Genomic DNA, 25795 nt, shown 5'->3' with positions numbered 1-25795 from the left:
TGTACCCGTGACTGGTATACAAGCCGCAGAATTGCACTGCTGGTTGGGTTGTCTAGTCACAAGGCGCTTGGTGGTCAGACATGGATTGCTTGCTTCAGTGCTTCTTCAGTAAGGTTGTTACAACCCAGAAGTGTCCGTGACTGTACACTCTGGACTGAATATTGCAGATTAACGAGGCTGTGGCGTCTGGACTCTCAGCCGCGGGTTCGTGTTGTGCCCGTCCATGCGTGTTTATGGATGTTCTTCGTCATATCACCATAAATCTTCGTGTTCGCAAATAGACATCATGACAAATTATGTGTGTAACTTGGTTCCTTACATTGAAAGAGGAAGATAAATTGAGAGTATTTAAAAATAAGATCCTTAGGAAAATATTTGGACCTAAAAGGGATGAGGAGACAGGTGAGTGGAGAAGGTTACATAATTTAGAACTACATAATTTGTATTCATGTCCAAATATTATTAGAATAATTAAATCAAGAAGACTTAGGTGGACAGGCCAGGTGGACAGGCCATGTGGCACGAATGGGAGAAGAAAAAGGAGTTGACAGGATTCTTGTTGGGAAACCTGATGGTAAGACACCTGTAGGATGGCCAAGACGAAGACGGAGGGACAACGTTGAGATGGACCTAAAGGAAATCGGTAGGGATGGAAAAGAGTATATAGATCTTTCTCAAGATAGGGACAGATGGAAGACCTGTGTTGCTGCAGCCATGAACCTTCGGGTTTAAGAAGGCTATAGAGTTAGTTGGTTCATGACAAATTATAAGGAGCATCAATAAATGGGGAGGCTAGCCATTTGACGGCAGAAACACCTTGCCTTTGGGGTGGAGTTACTACGAATTACAATCAAGATAAATTAAGCAAACGTGCAGACAAAACTCAGCTGTGCGTTTAATGGCTGGCCTCATACCACCAGTCAAGTTAAAAATAGACCTGGACCCCAGGTAACTAGACCAAATGTAATTCTGGCTGCCAGAATCATCAATACAGATTTTTTCATCATCATATCAACACGGCATAACTTGGATGTCTGTGAATACTTAAGCAAATGAATCAACACAATTGTAAATGCATCATGCATACATTATATTCTATTTATATTATTATCTGTATTTGAAATTTACCAATAAGATTGTAGAGAAACGATTAACGGGGGAACCGTAATTCGAGAAATTGACGTCCCAGTTTATTTACAAAGGCACTGGGACACAGCGTATACCCTCGAATGTATACGGGTGGAGGTTTGGTTATATTCGGGGGTTCCCCCTTAATTGTTCGCAATTAGCCACAAATGGAAGACAAGCAAAGTAATTCTAATGTACAGGAGGAAAGGCTGAGAAACCTAGAGACACCAAAAAGGAAGGAGAAATACAAACAAAAGAAGCTACAGAAGAATTACAAATTTCCATCATTACAGAGGGGTTCAAGTGAGTTCTTCGGCGCCAATGCTTGAAGGTAACCGTGGAAAGAACAAGGTTTGGACACATCGAAAAAGCCAAATGGCCGTCGACATGAGAGAGCAGCACGAGGAACTGCTCAAACGGAGAAGACCCATGATGAATTGATGATGAAGGCGTCGGTGAGGAAATGCAAGACACCGTAGCGAGGAAAACCTGGCTGTAACTCAATTACAACAACAGGGAGGCCAGAAACCTTGAATAACGCCGTGAGTGATTTATGGGATGCGGGCGCCAACCACGATGAAGAGCTACGCAGAGTACGCCGAGGGTGGGAATGGAGATAAGGAAAGGGGCGGGGCAGCAGACAATGCCTTTTCGATATATTTTTCTAGCCTCGTGGAGGGAATCGTTGGAAAGAGGAGAAGAACTGTAACATTTCTTCCAATAGTGTCAGTCTTGAATCGCTCTTTAAACAAATCGATTGTTTTGAAACAACATTTACAATTTCTATACGGCGCACGCTTTTAGAAGGAACATGAGTTCGGCCAATACCCAGCCAATGCTACTGCGCTGTTGCCAAACTAACTGATAGCGCAAGGGAAGGACAGAAAATTCACGATGTGTCCATTATTTTATAATGCATGCACAGTATATATGAGTACAGTGAAATGATATAGTGAATATTTCTACACAGAATTATGATATCATATCACTGTAGCATATACGAGGAACCCATACCTGAAAGAAGGTATTTATTCATCACCGCTCTTGTCGTCTTCCTCGGTCTCCGTGTCACTGATTTCGCTCATTTCCGAGTCACTCTCCTGGAGGATGATGATTAGATTTTGCACCCTTGGTGCTTGTACTACTGGTGCTAAGTTTTAAGAGTGACATTATTTAAAATTAAAATAACACACGGAACACACACTATCGCACGAAATGGCTGTATTTAATCTTTTCACAAACTGTTCTTCGTGGCGCACGAGTGAACGATAAGCGAATAATTTCACACCGGCCTTGCTACGAAAACGCTGAACTCAAACTGACCCAGACTTTCAATGTTCGAGAACGCCCGGAACAATGAAGGATCATTGTTTATATCGAGGAGAATTTAACACCCACAGTTTTCCCTAGACACAACACCTCAGCTGTGTCAACACGGTGGCAACGAAATAAACAGGCGGAAGGAAATGAAAAGTGATGTTTCCCTTGTTTCTTCAAAGAACGATAACTCCGGCTGTAGGCGACGGAAATTCATGGGACTTGGACAGTCAGGTTCAAAATGTCTTTCCCCATCTTATGATGAACCTTAAAGTGGCGAGTTTTATGAAAACTTCTTGCGCGTAAGAAAAATACAGAACATGGCTTTTAACTTCCGCGCCGCAGTCTCCTAACTGTACAACGTTGCACTCTTGCCATTGGCTGATCGCCACGCACACCCTCTGCGTGGCCCCGCCCGATATCGCTTCTAAAAGCGTGCGTCGTATAAATAGTACCTGCACATATATACTGTCTCGGAAATCTAAGGAGGAAGGCCAGGCATAACGGTAGAGAAGGGGAGAAAGCGATTAGGCGGAGCAAGGCAGTGCGGGCTGCTGCAAACTGCTGGTAGTTGCAACCGCGCTTCCCCTCCACGAGCTCAGTTCTCCTCTCTCGCTTCATTGGTCGAGTCCTCTTGAGAGACTACTTGCGCAGAGACCTGTTTTCGTTCACTTGATCCAGAGATTCCCGGAACAGATGGAGTAAAGGGGGAAAAGAAGTAAAGGTAGAATAGAAGAAGTAAAGGTAGAATAGAAGATGTGAAGGTAGAATAGAAGATGTGAAGGTAGAATAGAAGATGTGAAGGTAGAATAGAAGATGTGAAGGTAGAATAGAAGATGTGAAGGTAGAATAGAAGATGTGAAGGTAGAATAGAAGAAGTAAAGGTAGAATAGAAGAAGTAAAGGTAGAATAGAAGAAGTGAAGGTAGATTAGAAGAAGTGAAGTTAGAATAGAAGAAGTAAAGGTAGAATAGAAGAAGTAAAGGTAGAATAGAAGAAGTGAAGGTAGATTAGAAGAAGTGAAGGTAGATTAGAAGAAGTGAAGGTAGAGAGGAAGTAAAGGGAGAGAAGAAGTAAAGGTAGAATAGAAGAAGTGAAGGGAGAGATGAAGTGAAGGTGGGAGAGAGGAAATGAAGGTGGGAGAGAGGAAGTGAAGGTAGAATAGAAGACGTAAAGGTAGAGAGGAAGTGAGGGGAGAGAGGAAGTGAAGGGAGAGAAGAAGTGAAGGGAGAGAAGAAGTGAAGGGAGGGAAGTGAAGGGAGAGAAGAAGTGAAGGGAGAGAAGAAGTGAAGGGAGAGAAGAAGTGAAGGGAGAGAAGTGAAGGGAGAGAAGTGAAGGGAGAGAAGGTGAAATAGTGTAATATCTTAGATGATTTATAGACTATATGCTAAGAAATTTTAAAAAAAGGCATTTGTTTTTGTAAATACTGGAAAAATTTGCATCTTTAACACACCCTCAACATTTTACGATTGGTTTTTCCTTGCTTTTTGTGTTAAATGCCAGGACCTAAGCCTTAGACAACTTCATAGTACGCGTTGAAGGTGAAGATGAATGAAGTTAGCCTTGGATAGCTACAACAACATTGGTCAGCAACCCGAAATAACCTCTTCTTCTCAAAGCTACAAGGCTTCAGTATATTCTCTGCTCAACATGAAATTAAAATATGTTGGCAGAAACAACATAAAATCACTCAGGATTTGGGAAGGGCGGGGGTCATGTACACACACAACCCGAAACGTGTCAATTGACACACACATGTTGACTCTTAACAACTCACTATAGGTATCTTCTACTGTTACGACGGACTCTCTATACGCACGGGTAATACGCACCAGACCAACCAGACAACAGCGATGGCGCCGAGAGTTACGACGTCGAGGGGAGGAACTACTACGTTCACCTCGTTCCACAGGCTGCTGCGTTTCTTATCGCACTGGATTGGTCGCTTCCCCGTTCCCCACTTCCCTTACCAGCATATAGAGCGTCAGCCGTAAGACTAAAATAGAGCTGTAACTTGCATAAACTGCATAAAAGGCTACTTTCATCTGATTCTTTTCCCTGTGATGCACTATAATGCATCAATTGGGAATATCAGGCACGATCTTCCCAAAGATAACAAAAGATAAAATAAAGATAAAATTTCATATTTAGGTCAGTCAATTGATGCATTAAAAGTGCATCAATTTTGATTTGATGCATTTGGAGTTCTGCGTGTAATATCTCTGTCGGAGAAATTGTGCTTTCACAGAAGAGACCTTCCGTTTTAGGCTGCAAGAACCTGACGTCTGAAGTGCAAGGTAATTGCGACTGAACAAACACGTATGGAATAACCAACGAACCTAAGACGCACAGAGGAACGGAATTCTCATCAGAGAAGCAAACAGCAATTCGCTATTTGTGGATCTCAGCAAATTACGATACGTACCTCAAAGGTGACTATTATATTGATGATTCCATCTACAAAGATGGCTACCAAAGTGGCTTTCCTGTTTTATTTTTTTAAGTTCGATATTCTATAAGTATCGTCTCTTCCGTACAGAGTTTCCCCTTCGAGTGCCTAGAAATTCCTCTCCTTCCCACTTCTGCTGTTTCGTTACGCACGTGGAACATCCTTTGATTATTCTGGCCTTTAATTAGGTACAGAGATTGATGCATCTCTGATGAAAGCTTTTTGAAAAAGACTCGACAGCTCTCCATGATATTTTGTGAAAAAATAATCCATTTCAAACAGAATTGGTACAGTGGCTCTGGTGAAAATAAATTTCAGTTGAAAATAAAACTAAGTCGTAACAACTTTCTATGAAAATAAAACCAGCGTCGCGTACACTATGTTGAAACGAATAAAACTCGGGCACGGACACCACTCAGGAGACAATAGAACTGGGCGCGGACACCACTCAGGAGACAATAGACCTCGGGCGCGGACACCACTCAGGAGACAATAGAACTGGGCGCGGACACCACTCAGGAGACAATAGACCTCGGGCGCGGACACCACTCAGGAGACAATAGACCTCGGGCGCGGACACCACTCAGGAGACAATAGAACTGGGCGCGGACACCACTCAGGAGACAATAGACCTCGGGCGCGGACACCACTCAGGAGACAATAGACCTCGGGCGCGGACACCACTCAGGAGACAATAGAACTGGGCGCGGACACCACTCAGGAGACAATAGAACTCGGGCGCGGACACCACTCAGGAGACAATAGAACTCGGGCGCTGACACCACTCAGGAGACAATAGACCTCGGGCGCTGACACCACTCAGGAGACAATAGACCTCGGGCGCTGACACCACTCAGGAGACAATAGAACTGGGCGCGGACACCACTCAGGAGACAATAGACCTCGGGCGCGGACACCACTCAGGAGACAATAGAACTCGGCCGCGGACACCACTCAGGAGACAATAGACCTCGGGCGCGGACACCACTCAGGAGACAAGACAATAGACCTCGGGCGCGGACACCACTCAGGAGACAATAGACCTCGGGCGCGGACACCACTCAGGAAACAATAGAACTCGGCCGCGGACACCACTTAGGAGACAATAGAACTTGGCCAGCCAAAATCACTCCGCAGAAATTAAAATTTACAGTAATAAAACATCAAATATTTGAATTACGAAATGTCTATAAGTTGTGAGCTGGGAATGAATGCATTATGCTGCTACACAGTGTAAGATCAAAATTAGAGATATACGATTTGATATCACTTTGAATGCCATGAGTACAAAATTTGAGCTAAATAATTTTCTCCAAGAAAATGAAGTCCAAGGAAAGGAAGTTGATCAATTTTCGAAAATTCCCGTTAGTGACAGCAGCAAGTCATTGTCAATCTGTGACGCATTTCCGTTGTGAAAGACATTATATATACCAGGCTGTCCCAGAAGTCTTGCACCATCAGCACACTGAGCTATAAGAGGTGAAGTTTGCAAGGGTAGGTGGCGCCACTGGTGAAAGGCTTTTGGCAGGCATAGAGGACAGGTTCGTGGGATCAAGTGAAGGCACGCACAGCATGTGTAGCGAGTGTTCCCGTGAAGTTAAAGTGGGCATGATGAGTGAGGGCCAAATTGCACTTCGTGCAGTGCTACATTTTGTATGGAAAAAAGGACTAACAGCAAAATCGGCAGAGGAGGAAATTTGTCGTGTGGAGAACGAAGAAGTGGTGAATCAATCGACAGCTTCCCGTTGGTTTAAAAAATTCTCTTCGGGTGATCTACGCCTCGCGGACAAGGCCCGCACGGGGTGACCTCCGATGGACATTAACGAGTCTCTGCAGAATGCTGTGAATTCTACACCACAATCCAGCACACATGTGTTAGCAAGACTGGTTGGGGCATCCAAATCGACAGTAACCGTCGCTTGCATGACATGGATTACACCAATAAACAGCCCCGACAAAGTCCGCAAGAGCTGACAGAGGTGCAGGCCCAGCGCAGAGTTGCAATTTGCCAGACATTGCTACAAAACCCGCATGATCTTAGTTTTTAGAGGAGAATTGTGACAGGAGACGAGAAGTGGGTGTTTCTGAAAACCCTGATATACGTAAACAGTGTGTGAGAAGAAGACAGGAGGCCATCGCCCATGCGAAACAGGACAGATTTGGGAAAAAGCTCATGCTGAGTGTGTGGTGGAATATTGACGGGATTGTCCATTATGAGTTTGTTCCAGAAGGTCATGCTGTAACAGGTGAACTGTATTCTGAACAATTACGCCGAGTGTATGCCATTCGGAATGGGAAATACCCGGCATTAACTAGGAGGAAGAGGTTACTGCTGCAAAATGACAATGCTCCCAGTCACCGGTCTCGAAGAGTGAGCAACACACTAGCTGAGCTTGACGGATTTGAGTTGTTACCTCATCCCACCTATAGTCTGGAAGTTGCACCATCGGATTATGGTTTGTTTTGCTCTCTCTCACATTTCCTGTGTGGTCGGCACTTCAATTCATGTGATGAAGTAAATTCTGCCTGTCGTGAGGTTTTCAATTCTAAACCTGCCACCTGGTATCGCCATCAGATTGAACTGTTGTCGCAGAGATGGGTGAAAGTAATTGAACATGGAGGCCTGTACTTTGCTGAATAAAGTCTGTCTTTGTTTCTGATATTCTGTGTTTCATTTTCGCCAATGTATGGTGCAGAACTTCTGGGACAGCCTGGTAAATTATACCGATTTGTGTGTCAAGGTGGCCATTGAAGAACATGCGTGAGGAAATTGAAGGTTGAAAATTGTTATCAAACAACAAAAAGTCACAAAAAATTTCGACTTACCTACTTTTTTCTCATGGACTACGGAGGAAGGTTGCCGCACAACTCAGGGCAGTCCTGGTTCGATTCCTGGCACGCGTATGTCTTGTTGGAGCGATTCTGATGATGCTCACCACGGGACTTCCAGAATCCTAATGAATAAATATAAAAATTGTTGAAGGAAATCATGATACTTTACACAGCAATCGTATGTTTGACGCTACAAAGCCAAGAAAATATAGTAATTTTTAAGAAATGTAGTTTTAAATTGAAATTTAGCTGCATATTGAAACAAAAATGGGATTCCTAGAGTGGAGACTTAGAAACACACAGTCTTAAGCAAGGATTCCAACTTACTTTCACAAGTTAAAAAGGAATGTAACATTGTTATTATATGAGGTAGCAAGAGGAAACACTGTACGGCACTGATATTTACACAGCATACACAGGACGTTTCGCACGTTGATGCCTTGTTTCTATGATACATGCAACCTCGCAATACAGGTTCAGGGTTGCCACTTATATTTACTTTGTCGGACATTGCACTAAATTCTTGGCGTGTATACACAAATCTTGAAGTAGACGAGAGAGAGAGAGAGAGAGAGAGAGAGAGAGAGAGAGAGAGTGAGGGGGGAGGGAGAGAGAGCAAGAGAGAGAGAGTGATAGAGAAAGAGAGAGAGAGAGAGAGTGAGGGGGGAGGGAGAGAGAGCAAGAGAGAGAGAGTGATAGAGAAAGAGAGAGAGTGATAGAGAAAGAGAGAGAGAGAGAAGATAGCATGGGTGAAAACTGTGGAACTACCACTACAAAATACTCCCTACTAATTGATACACAGAAATCCAAATCCACAAAACATGATATGGGTGAGGAGGGGCAATTTAGGTCATGTACTAAGATGACGGCCATCTTGAAAACCGCCAACTCTGAGTCAACCATATTTTCTTCAATGGAAAACTCACGTGGCACATCAAAATTGTAATGAATTTTGCAAAAGGCACTGGTGTGTTCAGATTTTCGTAGTCATTTTCACGTAATTGGTTGCTTTCTTCTTATTGTCCACACTTGGATTTTGGAACAATTAAGGCAACAGAATCCGAATTATGATTTTACGATTCATCATCATCGTCGCAATTTTTTCAAGAGGTAGAAAAGCAATATGATTACGTTAGATTGTTTAAGATTACTATAAAACTGAACCCACTATCGTGTTTCTCGTAAAATTCTGCTCCATTTTAATGTCACATGGTCACCTTTTCATTTCCGAGAAATTAAGATTTCAATATGGCGGTCGACTTGGTAACATGAACTAAGCAGATTTCCTCGTCTAATCTTTAAAAAAAAGTGGAAAGATATTTACGAGTAAAATTGTTCTGATCGGAACATAGACTTTAAATTAAAAAAAAAAAAAGAATTTCCAGGGCCGCGGGTTCACGATGGTTGAGAACCACTGAAGTACACAATACTGTTAATAAATTCATTAACTTCAGATACACCCTGTATATCTCTAACATAAGCAGAAACTCGTCATCCAGAATACAGCAAGTTTCACCAACATACGAGTTTCGAATCCTAGAGACTCGTACCAGCATAATTCAGTTATCCCTTTTGCAGCTTAAATCTTTTCCCACGCCAAGCTTCGAGCCAGCTGAGAGACCGATACGAAAGCGGGGAAGTCCCTGAAATGAGCATACAATGTAAATACGCTCCACCGAGAGGTTATAACAAAGTCTGTGTTGACTCAATCGATCAGTGTATGCTATCTGCTCGCGAACGTTGCTCAGGAATAAACCAGAAAAGGAAGTAGATTGATTGATTCAATAAGGGAATGCAATACAACAATTTTTCTTGCATTTTTTTCCTCTTCAGATATGGTGTTTGTAAAGGAAAGATGGAGTTTCTAAAATATTTATCAGTTCGGCTACAAACTGCAGTCTAATGAAAAATAGAGACTGGGAGGGCGAGATGGATCGAGGGAGAAAAAAATGAATGATTGAAAAAGCGAGGACAGAGAAATAGAAAGGGATAGAAAATAGCGAATGTAAAAGAGAAGGAGAAAGCAGGAGAAGTGAAGAGGAAAAATTAGAAAGAAGGAAAAATGAGAAAAGGAAAAAGGGGAAAACGAAAGTGGCAAAAGATAAAGGAAAAAAATATGTGGAGAAAGAAATAGGGGAAAAGAAGCAAAGTGGAAAAACGAGCAAAGTGGGAAAATAATGTTACATACCCTCATGCCTGAAATCAATTGTATATAGTTCAAGAAGTGGACGATAGATGGCAGTGCGCGGTAAAGAGAAGGAGTACATTAACTAGAGGAATAATGTAAGAGGAAATCCAACTAAAACAAATGAATATAGTACAAAATGATTATTGACGTTTGATTAGTAATAATATATCAACAATGAACTGCATAAAGGCGTTATAATATAATGATCGTTACAGCTATCACATACGTATGTCAACAAGAGGAAAGTAAAGAAGTCAAAGAACGATGTTCGATTTGCAACTTTACCTTCTAATAGGAACGAGATTTTCTATTAGATTTTTTGGTTGTATTTCCCTTGATGGTGCCAGAGCACTAGCGAGTTGCGCATTTATTGCAGCACGGGATTGGCCGCGATCTTCAATTATCCCCTTCTTGTAGACGGTAGCTCGGTATTTCAAACGGCAAATGCCGAAGAAAAGAAGTAAACGGCCGGTAGGAAGACCCATGAAGCCTTGTTAGAAAGAAGACAATGAGAAGGTGGAGAGATTATCCAGCCGCCGGTCTTGGTTCGAGACCCATTAGGTTTTCTACATGATTTAGCAAAGGATGAGAACAAGTTTAAGCCTAAACGACTAGATTCTTCGAATATACCCAAGGATGTGTATATGGATATCCGCGGGAGCAATCCTGAAGACCCGCGATGTGGAGGACAGAAACATGGAGGAGAGACGTTCATGCAAGAATATGTTATCAGCAAATGTGATGACTAAATAGATGTGTATATATAGAAAAAGACGTCTATCTACGTGTATAAATTCATATAAGAAGATATTCGATTATATAAGAAGCCTCTAGAAGAAGAAGAAATCTATCTACCTGCATATAATTATAGAAGAAGTATATATAAGAAGAATCCTATAGAAGAAGATGTCGATCTACGTGTTTATAATTACATAAGATATTCAATTATAGAAGAAGAAGCCTATAGAAGAAAAGTCTATTTACATGTAGAAGGAAGCCAACGTCAGAAGAAGAGACTTAGAAAGAAGATGAAGCCAACGTCAGAGGAAGAGACGTAGAAATAAGATGAAGCCAACGTCCGAAGAAGAGACGTAGAAATAAGATGAAGCCAACGTCAGAAGAGACGTAGAAAGAAGAAACCAACGTCAGAAGAAGAGACGTAGAAAGAAAAAGAAGCCTTTACATGCGATAGAAGAGGAAGATTTTAGGGATATAAGGACCTTAAAGCCTAGATAGTGGAAAGAGAACCACATGTATTGAAATGTATTAACCTCATGTTTTTCAGAATATACGGTGATTTAGTTCTCTCTGTTGTGAGTAAACTGCTTGTTTCCTTTGATAAACCTTTTGACGTTTGTTACTCAAATTTACTAGCCCGAGGTATCTCATGTCTTTATCCCTGAGCCACGTTGGCGGTGTCTGTACCTAAACGGGTGTGGCAAGAAGCAAAGTGGGTAAAGAAGCAAAGGAGGTAAAGAAGCAAAGGGGGAGAGAAGTAAAGAGGGAAAGAATAAAGGGGGAAATGACCTGGACATTACATTGTAATTATTTTTTATTTAGTTAAAATGTTGTGTTCCTTAGTTTTTAATGTGACAATTATTTATGATGTCATAGACAACTAGTTTCAGATGGACAAATAGACCAACCTTGATGTGCCAGAACCTGGCAACATTTAACAAACTGATAGATTTATCAACAAGCAAAAAATACCATAGCAACGGGAGAATAATGGTAAAAAATGTCGGGGGTAATTCTAAATATGAGGATTTAAATGTATATAAATTGCTGTTAAGAGCATTTATCTAAAGATAAAACTTTCATGTAGGTGAAATAGTAAGTTTTGTTTTCCACGCCTAATGATTACAGGGGTCTTTTGACAACGTCATGAGGAGCGAAGGGTAAATTCCGCAGCTGACTGAAAGATACGTAACATAGTAAAGGGGGAAGAGGGAAAGAAGGAAATGGGGAAATTAGGGGAATAGGGGGAAAGAGAGAAGGGTGAATACAGGGAAAAGAGGAAAATGGGAAAAAGGGGGAAGGAGTGAAAGGGGAAACGGTAGTAACATACGCTAAGAAAAAATTATTAAACTTTTCATTTCAGTTTTCCTGGTGTTGGGCGAAGTCCAATGAGACGTCCCCCGCCCCCTTCCGCTCGCGATTAGTCAAATGTGGCAGAAAAGTGAAGTATAATAAAACAAATCAATCAATCACAGTGAAAATTCCTAGAAGGGAGATTGGTGGTTGGTCGAGTCTTTGTAATTAAGTGGAGGGATGCTTGCATGATTCAACATGGAGGGAGTGGAATCCATTGACTTTTCTTTCCCTCCCCCCTCCTAAAGCATTTCGATCACTGGCCACATGTTGATTGACTGTTATTTTCTGTCACTCTCCCGCCCCTTTTTGGCTAATCGCGACTATGATGGTGGAGGTGATATCACAAACTCTCACGAACAGTATTTCACACGCCAGAGCCTGGTTAGTCTGCAATAATGCAGTCCATCGTGTACTACGAGGAAGTGAAGCGACTTGAAAAGTTACACCACTCACTGGCCACAAGTGACCCAGAACATTACGTTTCACTCGTACATTGCGGTGTGGATTGCAGGCCAGGATTTTTACATTTAGGGCTGGGGTTTGACGTCATTGGTTTTTACTAGCGCTCGGAAGTTTAAGACTCATAAAAAGACCTAAAAATATCAAAAAAGAACCTAAAACGGAAAAAAGGACGTATAAATGTGATACAAATTAATTAATAACTTCAGTTTTAATTACATATTTAATGAATAAAAAAAAATTCTGGTGGTATGGAACACACAGTGCGAAAAAACTATATGAATGAAATGCATCTTCTTTCAGACATTATATATTTTTTAGATTAACATAATTTGAAAAATCATATTTGAAGAATTATATTTGGCATAACCACACTAGGGTTACAGAAATAGGACTTCGGATCCTATTTCAGTCGTCCAAAAAGGTTTTTCTCTCGTTGCAGGGATGGTTCAAATATATTTATTTCCTTGTTTCTTTTTATTTCTTTACTACAGAAAGGATGTTTAAGAGGTGATGAACTGATGATGATTCGAATTGAGAATGGGCAGTAAAAACGTAGTCGAAAGAAGGTGAAGTTGCAAAAAAAAAGCCGTTAAGACCTAAAAAAGGGCTAAAAAAGGACCAATAAGCCAAAAAACTGCGAAAAAGGCAAAAAAGGACAAATAAAACCCACCTTTTTGTGGCCTACAATGACCCGAAATGAACATATATTATGTTGGACCTCGTCTTCGGACACTAGGAAAAAAAAAGTTTTTTCCTCAACTTCCGGGCCCTAGTTATAACAGTGGCTCTAATTTGATTCGCCAGAATCTACTTTGCCCGAAATGATGCAATTTTTAAGCTACAGTGTCGATATAATTTTCACCCTTGACAATTCGTGCTTGGATAAAATATAATACGCTTTTAAAAATACAACTTTAATTTTCCGATACCCACACTTGTATACCTTTCTCCTTGTAGCTTTTGGTAATTCCATCATGGCGCTGTTAGCATTCCCCGATACGGCAGCTTTGAGAGCGCGTGTTAACCGTAATGAATACAATCAATATGCAGAGATGAAAGCTGTTAGTTTTTTGAGACATGGTCTATACGTTAAACAGTCACGTGAATGTCGCGTAAATTACGTCCTTCGTGTAAAAGGGCAACGTGCGGAAGGACTTCCGATAGCGGTGCTCCCATATCTGGGAGCCGGATCAACGCGGGGCTGATCAATAAGGACGCGGACTGGTTTTCATGGCGCTGCAGTCAAACTGAAGGGTTTACCTTGTTTTTCTTTATTAGTTAGTTCATATAAAAAATCTACCCACCATATAATTGTAATTGTTCTCCAAAAACTGAAAACCTCGTTCTGGGATCATTTGAAATTTAATGAAATTGAAAATCGCAGTAGTCTGTGGAGCAAGTGCGTCCTCTGCTCAAGTAGTGACTCGAGAGAGCTCGACCAATGAACGTGCGAGATGGAAAGATTTTGCATGGAGGGGGCAACGCGGTTGCAGCTACCAACTGTTCGCAGCAGCTCTCACTGCTTTGCTCCGCTCTCCCCTTTTCCACAGTTGTACGCGACCTTGCTCCAGAGTTTCTTGAGACAGAGTGTAGCCTTTAGTGAGGTCACATGATGTGGTTTTCGACGATTCAACTAGGGTGGACGTCAGGGTTGGCATTTTACCCACTTCCCCGTACTGAATCTTCCCACCACTCCAAAGAGTAGCCGACCTCCTTAGTGTAGTGGTTAGCACAGTGCGTTACGAGACGCAGGTGTGCAAGATTTGAATCACTTCATCCTCATCTTGGATTAGCCAAAAGTGCCAGAAAAGGGAAGAGTTGATGTTTTTAAGTCCACTTTGTGCACAGTGAGGCTAATCGGGACTGGACCTACAGTTTAAAGTGGAGTCCGAACCACTATGTGCCGCCACTGGGTATAGAACACGGGATCCCAGAAAAGGAAAGAAAAATAAACCGAACCAATCACTCCAAAGACTGACAGGAAGGCAAGTTACAGAGCAATTGGAATACGTCCCTGCTGCCGTGAGGGCAGCTCCAACCACTGAAAATTTCGATTCCACGAACCCAGCCAGGGCGGGAATAACCATTCTCGAACCGTTTACGAACATCGAGAGCGAGGTATGAAAACTGAAAACTCGCCGTGCTGGTAAATTTGCATACCCAAATGGAATACGATTATGTAAACATAATTGATCACTGATTGATCGGGCGGACGCTCCGCTCCGTTAACCGCATAGGAAGTTACCCGCTTATTGTTGCGGGCCAATCACCAACGCGATGGATTATGACGTCATGATTTATAACGGTCGCGCGCCTAGACTAATGCTGTTAGCATGATTTCCGAGTTACATTGGGTTATATCCTGATCGGACATCGACGTCGGTTGGATATTTTATGGCTCTTGATAGTTTCATCTGTAATGGTCGAAACTGTACAATCAGTAGAAATTCGACGATGAAATTGTGAGGCAAGACTAGTGGAGGAGATTGGGTGACAAAACTGGGGGGACAAGAACAGTTTCCTTTGTCTGGGTAGGGAAGGCTTAGCATTAAGAGGCCATAGTGCGGGATAAAAAAAGTGTGGGGGGGAGCAATTGCTCTCCCTTGCCCCATTAATCGCCGCCAATGCTCAAAATGTTCGTCAGTGAGCAATGACGAGTGGCTGACAACTTTGATCAAATTGGCTCAAGGGTGAATTTTTGTGCGAGAAATACAAATATGGAAGTTTGTATAATGGAATCCTATTCAAATACAAAGTTATTACGTGGGTCGTTCAATATATAAGTTTCCATATGCTGTAAAAAAAAAAAAAATTAAGATACATTAGAAAACTATACATACATGTGTAGGAGAATCCTTCCTCACTTCTCCACATAATCCCCATAGAGATTCAGGCATTTGTCCCACCGTTGCACCAATTTGTCCATACCCTTTGCAAGAAAATCAGGGCTCTGGCTAATGAGCACTATTCTCACATTACGCTTCACTTCTTCATCTGTTTCGAAACGGTAACCTTGCAATTCAGACTATAACACCGGGAAAAGATGGAAATCACTCGGCGCTAAATCGAGGCTGTATGGAGGGTGGGGCAGCCCAATTCTTCAATTCTGTGTTGTGTTTGCACTGCTGAGTGGGGGCGAGCGTTATCGTCAAGAAGAATGACACCAGCTGACAGGAGACCTGGTCGCTTATGTCGAATTGCGTTTTTCAGTTTATCCAATGTTTGGCAATAACGGTCAGCATTAATTGTTCTTCCTCGCTCCAAAAAGTCCATAAGCAGAACGCCCTTAGCATCCATGCTTCTGAACACCTTATGACGCGAGCTCGCGTTTTCCGAGCAAGCATTTACTTTTCGCCCTTGAGCGCATGCGCCTTCACGTCTGATAACGAATCGATTGTTGTTCCTTGTAGACGAAGGATGGCGCTTGTCAACCATGTGCTTCTTTTTAATGACATTGTTTTATACAATATTTTATAGCACAGGGAAACTTATATATTGAACGTCCCTAGTATGATAGGTTACGCATATTTATCAAAATAATATACTGTATCTTAAAGATATAACATCTTCATTATTCTATAACATTAACGCATTTCCCAGCTTCATAAGCCATTATAGAATTTCTTGTATATTATTTGCGTAACCGTAACATCACCATGATCAAAAACTTCATTGGACTTAGTTGTACATTTGGCTGTTTATGCCCATATATTGTGAATACATAAAAGGGAATTTATACACATTAAGTTCAAATACATTCTCAAAGAACGTGTTTGCATACATTAACTCATTCATTATACCAGGTGGTTATAATTAAAGTGACGGTGTTCAGAGTGGTACAGCACGGGCTGAAATGAGAGTAGCAGTCTGAAACTTCGTAGATATGCTAATGAAGCAATGCGCTCGCGAATTATGCCAAAAAAATAGTTCCAATTCTCGCCACCAGGGTAAAAAACGGCGCTGTAAGCAGTCAAAACGTGGAATTTTCCATAACTCTGACGTCAAAGTCGGTGAAATTGCCTAACCATTGTGTGAGCTCCCTGGTTGTTGTTGGTGACGCTTGTTGCTTTTTCCTTTAGTAATGTTCATGTAATTCGAATAGTGAAATTGTAGCGATATTTTATTACAAAGAGTATTGTTTTCTGCGATTTATAGTGTTTTTCCTGTAACTATACCAAGTTTTGACTGCTTACAGCGCCATTTGTTACCCTGGTGGCGAGAATTGGAACTATTTTTTTTTTTTTTGCATAATTCGCGAGCGCATTGCTTCATTAGCATATCTACGAAGTTTCAGACTGCTACTCTCATTACAGCCCGTGCTGTACCACTCTGAACACCGTCACTTTAATTATAACCACCTTGTACTACAATTTCATATTGCCTTGTCTTTTCTTAACCATCATCATCATCATCATCAATAAATGTTACCGCTTTACATTGGCGGTTTATGCTCGGCATATATTTCAAATACATAAATATACATTTTTATATAGTTCTGCATATTAAGACCAAATAATTCTTAAATAACTTGTTCCTACATTAACTGCTTTCACTCATTCATTACAAAAGACAAATTTATAATTTCATATTGCCTTGATTTTCTTAACCGCAGATGCAAACTTCATGCACAAGTTGTTAAAATACTGTAGTTATAATGTTCTGTCTAAGTGAACTGTTACTTCTATATGTTTGCAGTACATCAATACATTAATGTTCTGTAACACAATGTTATTTCAGGTGACATTAGTGTTTTGCCTGTCCATGTGTGTGCTAGTGTACTTTCGCCATTCACCTCCTACTTGCTGTTCCGAGGCGAGATAATCAGGTACGATTTCGTTGAATAGTACATTCGTTTGTACAGTCACGGACACTTCTGGCTTGTAACGATTCTACTGACTTTCAATACGATTGGTACAACCCAGAAATGTCCGTGACTGTACCTGCATCCGGTCACAAGTAGTCACAAAGAGTACCCATGCCTAGGCCGAGATTCGTACCCGGAACCCTCTGTTAACCACTCCGCCACGGAGTCTGGCTAACTGCTACAACGTGAAGCCGTTCGGTTGGATGAGGCAACATTGGCAGAAATGTGACACAAAATGAGACAATCCCCCCCCCCCCCAAACGACGACGTAGTGGTAACATCCTCGCCGTGTAATTAAGGGGTAACGGGTTCGATACCCGTTGAAGGCACATAGTAGTTCAGGCAGAGTGGGAGACCAACCACAGGCTCAACCTTGCGTTTTTTTAAAGATCAACGGAATTGAATTGAAGGTAAATTTCTCGTCAGGGAGAGAAGGCTGAAATTTGCTAGTTCATTTAATTTGAATATTCGTACATACGTATTCTGCATTGAGAAACATTGCTGAAGGTGGCATTTCGCTTATTTCACGGAAATAAGCTCCATTTGCGACATATCGAGTAAGTTTCCTTAGTTTCATTTTGCCTTCGGTAACACACAAAATGGCGGTCACAGTTTCACTACCGTACTCGGCATGCAGTGTTTCCACCCCACTGCACCCAAAAATACCTACGTAGCCCCACAAACCATTGACGCATAGCCCCACGAACCATTTCAGGTAAGGTTAGGTTAGGTAGGGTCACGTATAGGTTACAATAATTAAAAATTGGTTTCGAAAAAAAAATGCGTAGCCCCACACACCATTCTCGCATAGCCCCACGAACCATAGGCACACAGCCCCACAAACCATAGGCACACAGCCCCACAAACCATAGGCACACAGCCCCACAAACCATAGGCACACAGCCCCACAAAACCATTTGCGGAAACGTACCTTCTTCAGTTACAAAAACACATGTTTGGAAACACTGACCGGGATTACGTCATCACACACAGGCTACATCCACCTGGAAGGAAATGGATGCAAGAGCTTTCGTGCATATGTCACACATTTATATCGAAATCTAGATGATTTACCGGCAAAATTCAATGAAGTAAGTAAATCCCGTCTCGATTAGCCTAAGCATAAACCGAACCTCCCGCCCCGAACACTTAAATAAACAAACAAACAAACAAAAATACCTACAAGGAAAATACATGTTTTTTCCTTGGAAGACCACCGTGATGTAAATTCAACGCCTTGCAATGTAAAAGCACTTTGGAAATTGTCGCCCCTTGAAGGGACATCTCTGTTATTTACTTAGAAATGTTCCCGCTCCGCCACGCTGAACGTCAGCTTCTTCCCCCCTTCCCCCTTTTCAGAGAAATTTCTTCCTCCGGGAGCCAGAAGTCGTTACTTCCACGATCCAATATGGCTGGCCCGACATTGTCCGTTTACGAACCCGAATGCCTTTGAGTGGTCTGCCGGCTCTGCAAGCAGTCACCATGTGACTTCGGAGAGAGTGCCTCTGGGGTTTCGCTGGAGGAGGTCAAAGTTACAAGATTGTGTTGGACACAATTGCTTAATGGATCACTGGAAAAGAATCAACATAATTTACGGCTGGGGGGGGGGGGTTCAGGGATATCCGCCAATAAAGGTAAAAACTATTAACTCGCCACATATTTAAAAGTATGCATATTTTGATTATGTAAAGTTCGATTTACTTAGGAGTAATACTAACAAATGAAAATGATATTAAAGAGGAAATAAAAAGCAGACTTAATTCAAGAAATGCATGTTACTTTTCTCTTCATAAACTTTTGTCTTCTCGTTTAATATCTAAGAAACTAAAAGTTAAAATATACAAAACAGTAATTTTACCTGTTATTATATGGATGCGAAACTTGGTCCCTTACATTGAAAGAAGAACATAAGTTGAGAGTATTTGAAAATAAAATCCTTAGGAAAATATTTGGACCTAAAAGGGATGAGGAGACAGGTAAGTGCATAATTTATAACTACATAATTTGTATTCGTGTCCAGATATTATTAGAATGATTAAATCAAGAAGACTTAGGTGGGCAGGCCATGTGGCACGAATGGGAGAGGAAAGAAGTGTTTACAGGATTCTTGTTGGGAAACCTGATGGTAAGAGACCTGTAGGAAGGCCAAGACGAAGATGGAGGGATAACGTTGAGATGGAACTAAAGGAAATCGGTAGGGATGGAAAAGAGTATATAGATCTTGCTCAAGATAGGGACAGATGTAAGACCTGTATTGCTGCAGCCATGAACCTTTGGGTTTAAGAAGGCTAGAGAGTCAGTTAGTCAAAGTTCGATTTGTATATTTGGGATTGATCAGCCAATAAGATCTAATGACGTCACAAAAGGTTCTTCTCTTTCTGAACCATAACAGCCTCACAATCAGCGGCGTGGCCAGGATATTCTAAAGATAAGGTTACACATACTTTTTTGCTAGTCAGGCTTCATTTTTGCCATATTTTTTCCTGCATTTAACGTTGTTTACGAATATTGTGCCAAAGGGAGAGTCATGTCCCCACCTACCCCCGTTGAGCACACCACTGCTCATATTGTTAACAATTTTCATGCTATACATATCTCACAAATCTGTTCTACCTTGAACGTTACTTGTGTACCTCGATTGGCCGAAAAGGTGTCCCAGGAGTCTGTGGAGCAAGTCCGCGCATAACGGTAGAGAAGGGGAGAAAGCGAGTCGGCGGAGGAAAGCAGTGCGCGCTGCTGCAAACTGCTGGTAGCTTCAGCCGCGTTTTCCCCTCCATGCACTCACTCCCTCTTACACGCGTTCATTGGTCGAGCTCTCTCGAGTCACTACTTGCGCAGAGACTTGTTTGGGATCCATAGCTCATTTTCCTGTCTCTCCAACCAACTGGGCACGTTAAGGAGTAGTTGCATACAGTGACTCAAAAGCAATGTAAAATTAGTTTAAACACACTTGTCTAAAGTAGGAACTAATGTTCTTACTACCTACTGATTTGCATAGTTGTTAAGTATGTAAAGTTGAAACAGTTATTCAAACAACCCTACAAATTCGTCAGTACTTACTTCTTTTCCAAAAAGCAGGCAGTTGACACAATGACTTATCTCACTCAAATTGAAAACTATGGAAATGTTCCTAACAATTAAGTGGACTGAAACAATCCCACGTTTTATTCAGTGTTGGATACATTGTCTCGAACCTAAGGGATTTAGTGGTGATGTTGTGCGTCAGCCACTCAACAGGCTCTGCCACCTAGGTGGCGTTTTGCAATTGAAAGTGAGGGTGGTATTGCAAAGGGCATAAAATAGTTCTTGGCAGTATAACCTTTAGCTATTGATACATGCTGGTGGTCCTCGAGTATGGCAACACCAATTTAAAGCAAATACGGATGGTGAAACACGAGTTAAACATACCGATACATGATCAGAGGAAACCGGATGGGATATTTAATCAACATGGCGTCCATTGTGAAATCCGCCATCTTGAATTCATTTTCTTAAATGAAAAGGTGGGCATGTGGCATATGAAAATGAGCTAGAATTTCAAGAGGAACACGTTCGTAGTGCTTCATTGTAGTATAACATAAATCATGAAACTGTTTAGAATGTAACTTTGTCTCTCTTAAGTTACGCGATTACTTTAGGATTAAAGTTACATAAAAATGAAGCATACGTGTTTCTCTTGAAATTCTAACCCATTTCCGTGTGTCACATGTCCACCTTTCCATTGAAAACACGTAAGTTGAATCCAAGATGGCCGCCATGTTGGTCACATACCCTATCCGATTTCCCCCCCTCTTCCTGTATCGGTATGTTATATTAGTATATTGTATCCGTGTTTGTTTTAAATGAGTGTTTCCATCCTTATGGAGTCTTGTACATTGTACATTCCTGTTCATATACAGTGGAACATATTTCATGATTGAACAGTTGGAGAATGGGTCACTTTATCTGAACAGGAGTGTACATAGGGAGAGATGAGGGTTTTCCTGGCAACTTCTACCTCACCTTTAATGGATCTATCACAGGATAAGAGTCGATCTGGGCCAAGGGTCCCTAAAGAATCGGATTTAATCCGAGATCATCCCAAGGAAATACGATATAGAAATCTTAAGGGATTTCGACTGACAGCAAATCTTTCTCCAATTAGTTAATCCGCAAAATGGTTCATCGTATGAAGACGAACGCAGTAGTAACACCAAGAGTAACGGGTACGTACACTTCTATTGCTCTGAATCATTCAATAAGATTTATTGACTTTTTACTTATACATAAAAAGAAGTTCAAGACTTGTAGTTCCATTCCCAACGTGACGATTCGTGATTGAATTTCAAAATTGCTACAGTACTTGACTATTCATGTCCCAACATGCTCCTTGGCAGTAGGGAAGCACTACATATTGGAATTGTTGCCTCAAAAAGTCTACAATGTATACAGGGTGTTTCCGGGCTGATGATACAAACTTTCAGGGATGACGGAGAAGGACACCTGTATCAATTTGAGATCAGGAACCCTGGTGTGGAAGCGACTTAGTTGAAAGTTATAAGCGAAAATCTGTGTATGAAGATTTAATGCTTTCATTACCAGCACAAGTTTCACAAGCTGCTACATTCACAACGGTTGTTCAAAGTGGCGTCCCCCAGCTTCACTGCAGGCATGACATCGTCGCACATAGTTCTGGCGTACCCGTTGGAACAACCCCGGAGTCTTTCGAACAATGTCGCAGGCAGCGAGAATTCTTGCCAGGAGATCCTCTTCAGTGTACTACAGGTGTCTCGTACACAAGACTGTCTTGTCATGCCTGCAGCGAAGCTGGGGGACGATAGTTTGAACAAATGTTGTGAATGTAGCAGCTTGTGAAACTTGTGCAGGTAATAATAGTATTACATCTTCATACACCGAATTCGCTTATAACTTTCGACTAAGTCGTTTCCAGGGTTCTTTATCTCAAATTGATGCACGTGCCCTTCTCCATCATCCCTGAAAGTTTGTATCATCAGCCCGGAAACACCCTGTATAGTGATTTCTCAATTAAAACTTCTGACTGCTCTATGGATCCTCACAATATGATTACATGTTTATTAATTTGTTAGATAATTCACTTCTACAAAAATCTGAAAATTTGTATAATTACTTGTATTCAAGGTTGATTATGGTTTGCACAATGCGCTGCATAAATTATACTCCCTCTGTCCCATAATTATAGTCCGGTATGCGAAAATGGTAGTACAGGAAGTACAGACGAAGAGGCAGATGGAAAGCACACGCAGGAGGAGAGGCACAGTAGATCAGTCTTCAAGATTGTGAAGAGGAACAACGTGACCTTATCGCAACGAGCAACAAATACCGCCCAGCTGATTATCAATGATTATGGGACAACAAACAAAAGTGTACCGGACAATAATTATGGGACAGAGGGAGTGTAATATTTGGAATATTGTCGTTACTATGGTGACGAAAATCAACAGTCATGTAATGTCAGTGTATACAATGGAAAACTAGGATCTCCCGGTAACGTAGTGGCAACGTCATTGTCTTGTAAACAAGAGGTCCTGGGTTCGGTACCCAGTGGACGTACATAGTGGTTAGGATTTCACTTCGAACTGCAGACTGCCCCGATTAGCTCCTCTGTACATAAAGTGGGCTTAAGACTCAAAGGATAGAAAACGAGTAGTCAGGAGTGAACTGCATCTATACAGAGTCCCTGGAGCAAGCGAAGCAGGGCTCGACCAATGAACACGTGAGAGGGAACGGGATTGCGTGGAGGAGCAAAAGCGACTTTAGCTACCAGCCTTTGCAGCAGCGTGTAGGTCAAGTCCCGATTAGCCTCAATGTGCATAGAGTGGACTTCAAAACACAAAAATCAATCAGGAAACCACAGAGAAGTAACATAAAAGAAGAAAGCTTAGAGTAATTGTTAAATATTGTTTCCAACACCAGAAAACAGCTTTACTATACTCTATACCGGGGATCTCTGGAGGAAGGTCGCGCGTAAAGGTAGGGAAGGGGAGAAAGTGAGCGAGCGGAGAGAAGCAGTTCAGGCTGCTGAAAAGGCTGGTAGATGCTGTCGCTCTTTCCCCCTCACCGCAATCATGTTTTCTCGCATTTCTTCATTGGTCGAACTTTCATTCGCTCGCTCCAGAGTTTCCCGCGACAGACTATAGTGGCCTATGAGAAAAACTTGAAACAAATGGAGAAATTGTCAGGTAAATTCGGAGAATAACCAGAAATGAATGTTTACAGTGGCGTGGCGATGTCTGAAGTAAAGGGTTGCTCATTACAGGGACGCTACTGATGTGAATGTGACCCAAACAATTTGATACTCCCTCGTACATCAAGGTCAGGCTCCTTGCGCGCCACTTTTGCATGTACCTCTTTCTGGTTCACACTTTCAATCCAAGAGATGACATCCTCCCCCGTCCGACCTTCGACCCTTCCTTCCAATGCAAATTAAACCGCCGGAAGGTACCACTAGAGCGGAGGGGGTGTCGATGCAAAATCGCGCCCAATTGAAAAATAGGTCGCTGGGACCAGACTGAGAAAAAAAAAGTATATTTCTCATGTGTGAATTCTGGGCACAGAGCAAATATTGAATGTCGCAACCCGGCTCGTCGGCTTTCATTTGGCGAATTGGCAATATGAAATATGAAGCTCACTCCAGTGGGTTGGAGGGACCGAGGGGGGAGGAGGTATTGATTCCATTCAATCTTCCAAAAGGTAAACGGATCAGAAACGGAATAGAGAGATTCACAGGGCCAGAGGCACGCGGATGAAATGCCACTCCCCTGTGCTTCACTTCTCTTACGGTTGTTCATTTCGGAACGGTGGCAGGCCTGGTTCACCGCGCATGCGCACCAATGCAATGCATTAACATTTGTCCCGTCTATGCACTGTGCAGCGAGGCCTCTCGTAACGGCAGAAAAGGGAAGAAAGCGAGTTGGCTGGTAGCTGCAGACGCCTTTCCCCCTCCATGCACTCACTTTCACTCTCACGTCGAACCCTCTCGAGTCACTCCTTGCGCAGAGGACTTGTTTCTGTTCCCTTAATTCAGACATTTCAGGGACACAGTGTAGAAATGTTGTGCCTACCAATTAGCCATCACCATCAGGTTAATGATGTACCTTTACTGTATTGATAAACAAAGTCCGCGACACGAAACATTTCACACAGCCGCCTCTTTTCCGCCCTCCACTGGCACTGTCAAGTGTTGCCAGGTCCTATTCGAAATTCTTTTCTGTTTACATCTAGAGTCACTCGGGGGAATATGCCCATCGGGGTTAAATGCCTACACCCCAACGTTAATGTTATGTCAACTCTGCGACTCTTGTTTGAAAGCTCCCTCCGTGGAGAGACGAGTCAGCAGGTTTGGAGCTTGTGAGAAAAATCAGAAGCCATTCAAGGTTAATTTCATGAGGTAAGAAGACAATTTTTGAGGTAATAATTTTTTGGACGTCGTTGTATTAACAGTGTGCAATAATATTCCCAAGAGAGAAAGAAACAGAATTATATTTGGTGTAAAGATCAAGAGTCAGGGAAACATATTTGCAGAGTGAAACTGCCGCATGGTGCTCAGAGTTGCCAACCCAGTGATTCAATTTTCTGCTTGTAGCTGTGGGGTGATATGCCCACAGAAATTAAGTACAATATGCCGATGGGCATTAGTACGATAAGAAAGGACCACAATGTGACTGGATGCAGTGTATTCGTTGTAGTATGTGGATGCATGAAGTATGTATCAAATTCACGTCCATGTGTCCAAAGTGCAATGCAATTTCTTACAAATGTAAACAGTAACATAGACTATGATAAATTCAAAATAAATGTTGTTAGAAACACTATGCTTGTCTGTACTGATGATGTTCTGTTTACAAAACAAACGTTAATAATCTTCCAGTTATTATTTTCCTTTAAATGTGTCATGTCAAGTATTACAACAATTGTTTCTTGTATTGGGCATTTTACCCCTAATGGATGGGCATTTTACCCTGAACACGGGGTGATTTGCCCAAATTGACGTTCATCTGTTTATTTTTCTATGGTTCTTTTGCTATAAGACTTACAGTAATAAAAGTTATAGGTAAAAATAAAAAAATGTGGCTTTCATTTGACATCCTTTTTATTGCGACACTTCTTCATTTAGCGAAGCTATAAACCGCCCAAAGAAAGGTGGGCATATTCCCCCCGAGTGACTCTACAATATTACTTACACTAAGAAGTAGTATTACCTATCTGGTTGTGTGTTCATCAATTTCATCGTATCATCACTCATCCTCGCGCATAGCCAAAAGTGGCAAAAATACAAAGTAAAATAAACCGAATCATTCATTCAACGTTATCGTTTAGTAATCAAGGGGCCCCAGGTTTGATACACGTTGTAGCCGTACTGGTTCGAACTCCACTTTAAAATGTAGGTACAGTCTCGATTAGCCTTTCTGTGCATAAAGTAGACTTAAAAACTCAAAAGAAAT

The 25795-nt window shown here is 41.8% G+C and overlaps 1 protein-coding gene across 1 annotated transcript in view; it reads right to left on the bottom strand.

The window, feature by feature from the left end:
- Positions 1-25795, bottom strand: part of LOC146003812 (suppressor of lurcher protein 1-like) — a 475712-nt gene that overhangs the window by 382512 nt on the left and 67405 nt on the right. Inside the window, exon 2 of the mRNA XM_083142232.1 lies at positions 7724-7847. The gene's annotated coding sequence lies outside the window, so the exon portion shown is untranslated. The remainder of the gene's footprint in view (positions 1-7723; positions 7848-25795) is intronic.

Source organism: Lepisma saccharinum, chromosome 20 (assembly GCF_977018435.1).
Source record: "Lepisma saccharinum chromosome 20, izLepSacc3.1, whole genome shotgun sequence".
NCBI lineage: Eukaryota > Metazoa > Arthropoda > Insecta > Zygentoma > Lepismatidae > Lepisma > Lepisma saccharinum.
Note: the sequence above shows the minus strand (reverse complement) of the source record. Positions and strands in the feature narration are given on the sequence as shown.